The sequence below is a fragment of the Theobroma cacao genome, chromosome 4 (genome assembly GCF_000208745.1).
Source record: "Theobroma cacao cultivar B97-61/B2 chromosome 4, Criollo_cocoa_genome_V2, whole genome shotgun sequence".
NCBI classification, from domain to species: Eukaryota; Viridiplantae; Streptophyta; class Magnoliopsida; order Malvales; family Malvaceae; genus Theobroma; species Theobroma cacao.
The window spans coordinates 26,627,715-26,634,965 of record NC_030853.1 but is presented as its reverse complement, the minus strand read 5'-3'; the positions used below and the strand labels follow the sequence as shown (position 1 = coordinate 26,634,965).

Sequence of the window (7,251 nt, the reverse complement as noted above, 5' to 3'; positions counted from 1 at the left end):
CAACATGAGCAAGCATTTGATAACAATTGAAGAATCAAAAGGCACGTAGAACTGATATGGTTCTTCTTTTGCAAGCAAGTATTGGTTTTTCAATGCCTGTTTAACTTAAGCCAAAAATAAAGAATTGACACTGAAATAATGAATAATCAACAAACTATCACCCATAAAAAGAAAAATATTATAGTAACTTTTGTGAAAAAAAATTTTTTTCCTTCTTTTTTTTAGTTTGATTGTATCAAATCAGAAGGAAAGTGAATAACTGCAGCACCGATACAAACACTGAAGCAAGCAAAACACATAGTTACTTAATACAATAACCTCTTGAACCCAGAATTCAATTTCAAGCTAACGAAAGAGACTTACAAAATATATAACACAAAGAAATTTATTTTAACAAAATAAAATCTGAAAGCTTAAAGAAAACGTTCATTGCCTAAAAAACCCACATCAGAATATTCTTCAAATAATTTGCTTCAATTTACTCTGTATATTATATTATGGATTGATGATGGTAGCATTTTAACTTGGAATGCTTAATCATAATTGTGATCAATTATGAAATTGGACTGACACTAAAAATCAAAATCAAATTGAATCTCAACAAAGTAACCAAATCAGAACAAAATAAAAACTAACTACATGTTATTCATAAAAAATTTGAATACATATCAAAATGAATCTAATCCAAACCAAAAAACTTCATCCTCATCGAGTCTTTCTTCTTTTGTTGCGATCAGATAAGAGAGTTTCCCAAGCCTGACGAACGATCTTGAAAGCACCATCTGCTGCAACTGAATCATTCTTGTCCGGATGGACCAATAGTACCACTTCCTTGTAGTGTTTTCTAATAGTCGCAGCATCAACTACGGCAGAACAATCTTCGATAAAAAGAATGGAGTACAGAACTTTGGTATCGTCTACCTTCATTTTCTGGCAAAGACTTAACATAGAAGCAAACTTGTGAATCAAATAGGCGGCAATGTACTTCTGCACGATCCGTAAATTGGGGTTCAAATCGAGTGCTGCGAACCCTTGCTGAATAGCTCTGTCGATGTTTCCCGACTTGAAATATTCCTCTGCAGCTACTTTAGCTCTTTCAGCAGCAATCTCTGTGAATTGAGATTGACAAAGACCTTGGAGACGAAAATCAGCCATCGCAACACAATTTCTTCAAAGAGAGTAAGAAACGATCTGAGATTTGATATCTGAAATCTGAGATCTAAGATTTTGTGAGTAAAGGGAACGGTTTTTATAGTGTTGGGCAATTTGGCGTTGAAAAGACGCTATTTCGTTTGGTTGGCGTCTAAAACAAGCTAAGGCAAGTGAAAAGGACGGTCGAGAGAGAAACCCAGGAACCATCGTGGGAGAGAGGTGGTGCGGCTCGGTTAGAGTCCTAGCCAGACGAGGAAGAAAAAGAAACAGGCCAGGGTTTCAAGGGATGGTTTTATCACTTGCTAAAACGACACCGTGTGGCAGGAGGGAAATAAGCATTAAGAAGGAACGACGTCATTTCACTCATTTCAAGTGACTAACAACAAACGACGTCATTTTCTCTCAAAATTATTCAAAAAATTTTTTTTTTCTTTTTCACGTGATGAACTCTATGATTTGAATTTAAAATTTCTACTCAAAATGCATCTTATCTTTCTTGAACCAAAATTCAATTTGGTATTCATTGCAATAAGAAATTATGATTGAGAATAATTATAATTAAAGGTATTTAATCGTTATAACATACTACTTTTGTAGTTTTTTATTTTCATTTATAAAATTAGAAAAATACAGACTATACACGACAGATTTGTAAATTTTATGAACAATTGATGTTAAAAGTTTTGTATAAAAAATTTAAATTAGTAGAATCAAGAATTGTTTATTAATTTTAATAATTTTTAAGATTATTATTGTTATAAATTAGTTACAGAAAAAGAAATATAATGATGTATNGCCAAAAAAAAAAGAATTGACATTGAGATAATGAATAATCAACAAACTATCACCCCTAAAAAAACCCACAACAGAATATTCTTCAAATAATTTGCTTCAATTTACTCTGTATATTATATTATGGATTGATGATGGTAGCATTTCAACTTGGAATGCTTAATCATAATTGTGATCAATTATGAAATTGGACTGACACTAAAAATCAAAATCAAATTGAATCTAAAAAAAGTAACAAAATCAGAACAAAATAAAAACTAACTACATATTATTCATAAAAAAATTTGAATACATTCAAAATGAATCTAATCCAAACCAAAAAACTTCATCCTCATCGAGTCTTTCTTCTTTTTTTGTGATCAGATAAGAGAGTTTCCCAAGCCTGACGAACGATCTTGAAAGCACCATCTGCTGCAACTGAATCATTCTTGTCCGGATGGACCAATAGTACCACTTCCTTGTAGTGTTTTCTAATAGTCGCAGCATCAACTACGGCAGAACAATCTTCGATAAAAAGAATCGAATATAGGACTTCAGTATCGTCCATCTTCATCTTCTGGCAAAAGCATAGCATCAAATCAAACTTGTGAACAAGATAAGCTGCAGTGCATTTTTGGACCATTCGTAACTCAGGGTTCAAATCAAGTGCTGCGAATCCTTATTGGATGGCCTTGTTGATATTTCCCAACTTAAAGTATTCTTCTGCAACTGCTTTGGTATTTTCAGCAGCGATTTGTGTGAGTTGAGGTTGACAAAGGTCTTGAAGACGAAAATCAGCCATCGCAACACAATTTCTTCAAAGAGAGTAAGAAACGATCTGAGATTTGATATCTGAAATCTGAGATCTAAGATTTTGTGAGTAAAGGGAACGGTTTTTATAGTGTTGGGCAATTTGGCGTTGAAAAGACGCTATTTCGTTTGGTTGGCGTCTAAAACAAGCTAAGGCAAGTGAAAAGGAAGGCCGGGAGAGAAACCCAGGAACCATCGTGGGAGAGAGGTGGTGCGGCTCGGTTAGAGTCCTAGCCAGACGAGGAAGAAAAAGAAACAGGCCAGGGTTTCAAGGGATGGTTTTATCACTTGCTAAAACGACACCGTGTGGCAGGAGGGAAATAAGCATTAAGAAGGAACGACGTCATTTCACTCATTTCAAGTGACTAACAACAAACGACGTCATTTTCTCTCAAAATTTTTAAAATTTTTTTTTTTTCTTTTTCTCGTGATGAACTCTATGATTTGAATTTAAAATTTCTACTCAAAATGCATCTTATCTTTCTTGAACCAAAATTCAATTTGGTATTCATTGCAATAAGAAATTATGATTGAGAATAATTATAATTAAAGGTATTTAATCGTTATAACATACTACTTTTGTAGTTTTTTATTTTCATTTATAAAATTAGAAAAATACAGACTATACACGACAGATTTGTAAATTTTATGAACAATTGATGTTAAAAGTTTTGTATAAAAAATTTAAATTAGTAGAATCAAGAATTGTTTATTAATTTTAATAATTTTTAAGATTATTATTGTTATAAATTAGTTACAGAAAAAGAAATATAATGATGTATTTGTTATGATGCGAATGTAAAAGGATTGATTATGTTATGGTAAAAATAATACGTAGTAATGAATAAATAGTTAAACAGACTTTGTTATGATAAAAATAATACACAATAATGTATAAATAGTTACACAAATTGTGTTAAGTTATATATAGTTTAAAAGGCAAAAATAAAAAATATAAACATTTATTGGAAAATTAGTGAAAATTTTGTTACCAACTTTATTGACACATCAAGGCAGATCTTTCTTAGTGACAAATCTCTGAGACCAAAGAATGATATGAGTTAAAAGTCTACTGCTTCTTGGTGAATAGTCTTGCTTCTTTAGGGACAAAATGAGATTCAAATGGCTTCAAGAAATTTCGTAAAAATATAAATTAACAATTCCAAGCTGAAGCACATTCCACAAGGCCAATTGTGCCCAAAACCTTAGTTCTCATCTCTGGAGCAAAACCCTCAATGTGATCTTTCTCTTTTTGCAAAACACTTGGAGATACAAAGAAAGGGAAATAGTAGTTCTTGACTTTCGTTTTCTTGATTTCCACGTCAAAGAATGTGTGCAATTTAACATCACAAATGAGTTAAAAGAAAGGTAAAGAAAAAAAAACCAAGGAATGGCATCCGTGGCCATTTTTTCCCTTGTAATTAATTAACACTTGCTATTTAGTACTTAAACTGCAATGAATATAAATATTATATGACTTAATCTCCCACTTGAAATTGCCCACGGCCTCAGAATATAATAGCTAAAAATGTCATTGTACTCAATCATTTCATCGTTGACAGCAACTTACAAAAGCCAAAATGTATGATATAATCATAAAATACTAAGATCCTGATAAAGTAGTATAACAATCACAAGCAATTGTACCATTGCAACAAAATGTACCTCAAAGTACCATTCTTTGAAATTTTCATCCTTAGTAAAAGAGAGACCCAAACCAGTCTCCTTCACTTCCTTCTTTTTTCCTCCTAGAATATGAAAAACACATCATTTGCAAGATTAGAAATGAACATACTTTTATGCATGCATTAACAATGGATCCTAACAAACTTGAGCAAACCAAAAAAAACTTACCACCGACAGACTTTTTCTGCTCCCATCTAGCCATAAACTTCAAGTACATATAAAATAAAACATAATTTAGAACAATTAAAAACACATTCTAGGCTTTGTGGTTCTTGAAAACTATCCTCCAGTTTGCCAAGGTGTTCAGCCCGCAGGGACATCCGATAACCATAAACCTACATCCAACAATACTGGTGCAACTAATAAATTTAAATAGGAATTTAGGCAAACATTAAATATATTTTATACCCCAGAGATACTATTCTCCATGCTCTAATGCCGTTTTGTTTCCTTTGAAGCATATGCTAAAACAATTAAACCAAAAAAACAGAAGTAGTATGCATAAATGACTGTCTAGCACTTTTTTGAGCATTTAAAAATGAGTACAGACAGAATCCCAAACCTAGCAATGCGGGCGGGATTTGTTTCCTGCCCATGGGTAATTTGGTTGGTAAGCACCTAATAGCTATTTTTGTGTCCCTAGAACCATTTAAGGATCTTTAGTTAATGTTTACTGATCTCATGATAACATACTTATCATCAATTATCATCCCTTTGGTATGGATATAAATCATGAATCTGCAAAACTTTTGAGCCAATGCTTGTCAAAATATATAAGAAGAAATTTCTAGAGTTAACCCAATACGGATGACCAACGAAAAAAAACCAATCCATTAAAATTGTGTTCTTTGCAAAGTTTTTGATACCCATAAAAAGTGTTTTCTGCCATGATTCGCTATGAATGGGCTATATATCTAAGCTCTGTTCTGTTATAGAGCACTTTATATTTTAAATGTGCATTCTTTGCTTGTATTTAACAAACATTTTAAAAAATATTCTGTATTTACAGAACTGAGGTAAGAGATAGAGATTGATTAATACTACAAAATTATGCAAGTATTGATGCAATAAGTACTGTCAGAAAAGGTCTTTTGCAGCAACTATATAGCAATTAATCAACAATTAGTCTAATTTTTAGTCTTTGGTTGTTGCCAAATTAAGTAAGTAGTCATTGTTAAATCTTAGTATACATTCTTTTGAAGAAGTTCTGGAAAGCCTTTGACTTTTGAAATTTTTATGATGACAACAAATTTGAGTTTGATGCTACATTTGAAAAAATAATTATATATTCATAGCATTGTTGACACAAAAACAATAGTACACACTTCATACAGAAGGTATCAAGAACATGCCATTGCCCTTTTTATTTTTGTATAATGACAATCCAATATCAAAAAGATTCCTTCTAATATGAAGCAATAGAAAAATATGTAACAATTTGTATTTATTAAAAAAGAACCAGAGCTTCTTTTGCCAAGGTCACTTTTAGTCCTCAACTGAGTTTCCTCTGCTAATGATTCATCCATTTTTATTTAAGATAAGCTTTTCCATTGATGCAGAACTTCTCAATTCAGAAAACTAACCCAATATGGAATTTTGAGACTAAAAATGATGTAAGTAGTTGTTACATTCACAAAGTATTTTGTACATTCTAATCATCCTTTTAGAGAACAAATACGTTCAAAACAGAAGAACCCATATCTATTGAAATAAATCATTTGGTAAACTTACCTGAAGCAAAGAAAAATTACTACTCAAATCATTTTCAACTGTTTCTTTCAATCCATTCTTTATATTATCTGAAAAAATAAAGAAAAATTTTACTGCTCTGAGCTTAAATATAGCCATAACGTTCCAAAATTTGTCTTTTCATACACTTTTGTAGATTGTGACTCGAGCCCACCTATGTTTAATTATATTGGAATATAAACTTATGAAATGAAAGAGAATCATTTTTGCATATTGAATATATATCGGGAAAGAAAAGTAACAATTCAAACTGCAGAAAACCATTAATGATCATCATAGCAAGATGTTGATGAGATTGAGAAGACTGACTTGTAACCTTAGCCCGTCTTCCAAACCCTTCGAATTCCATAATCTTAGAAAAGTCCACCGGATAATTCAACTCCACTGCAACCATCGAAACTCTCCATTGCATTGAGTCAAGGTGTTTCGACCGTAAATCCATTCGCTGACAAAGGCCCGATTCCATGCTCATACCAAACCTTTCTTCCATGCACCGGATGAATGCCTAGAAAGACGGACAGAAGCTTAGAAAGACACTGGCAAATCCCAAGGCAATCAGCAATTTACCCATGAGTTGGCTGCTGCACAAATAAGACGGGTTAAGCTCTGTGATTGAGCATGTCCAAAATCACATATCCGTGTTGATCTCGGAGAGGATGATGACCGTGCTGAAGAACTTGGAAGTAGCATCTTTGATTAGGACCGACTTGTGATTGTGATGCCTGAGTCGAGGCGGTGTGACCATGAAAAGGTCGATAGGATCAACAAAGGAAAAAGGATCTGCAAGAAAGGGCGAGTAGAACTAAAAACTCAATAATACCCTTTACTCTTGATAAAATACCAGATACAGGTGTTGAATGTGGAGTATATAGGTAGGTAAGAATCATATATAGTTTAGATACCAATTAAAAAAATCCTTTGTTATATAATATATATCTATATATATTTTAAGCACGTAAAAAGATGAGACAGAGATGATAATGAGACAAAGATGATCCAGCCAACAACGGTCATAAAGCTTTTAGGTATTTAATATTGAAAAAATTCCAAAATGTTAAAATTTATGTTAAGCCTTAGTTTTTC

At 32.4% G+C, this 7,251-nt stretch overlaps 1 long non-coding RNA gene across 1 annotated transcript; it reads right to left on the bottom strand.

The window, feature by feature from the left end:
* On the bottom strand, nucleotides 4,397–7,001 carry LOC18602772. The gene is made up of 3 exons (XR_001927528.1): nucleotides 6,478–7,001; nucleotides 4,588–4,754; nucleotides 4,397–4,481 (listed from the first exon to the last, which is right to left on the bottom strand). It is a non-coding gene; the product is annotated as an uncharacterized LOC18602772 (long non-coding RNA).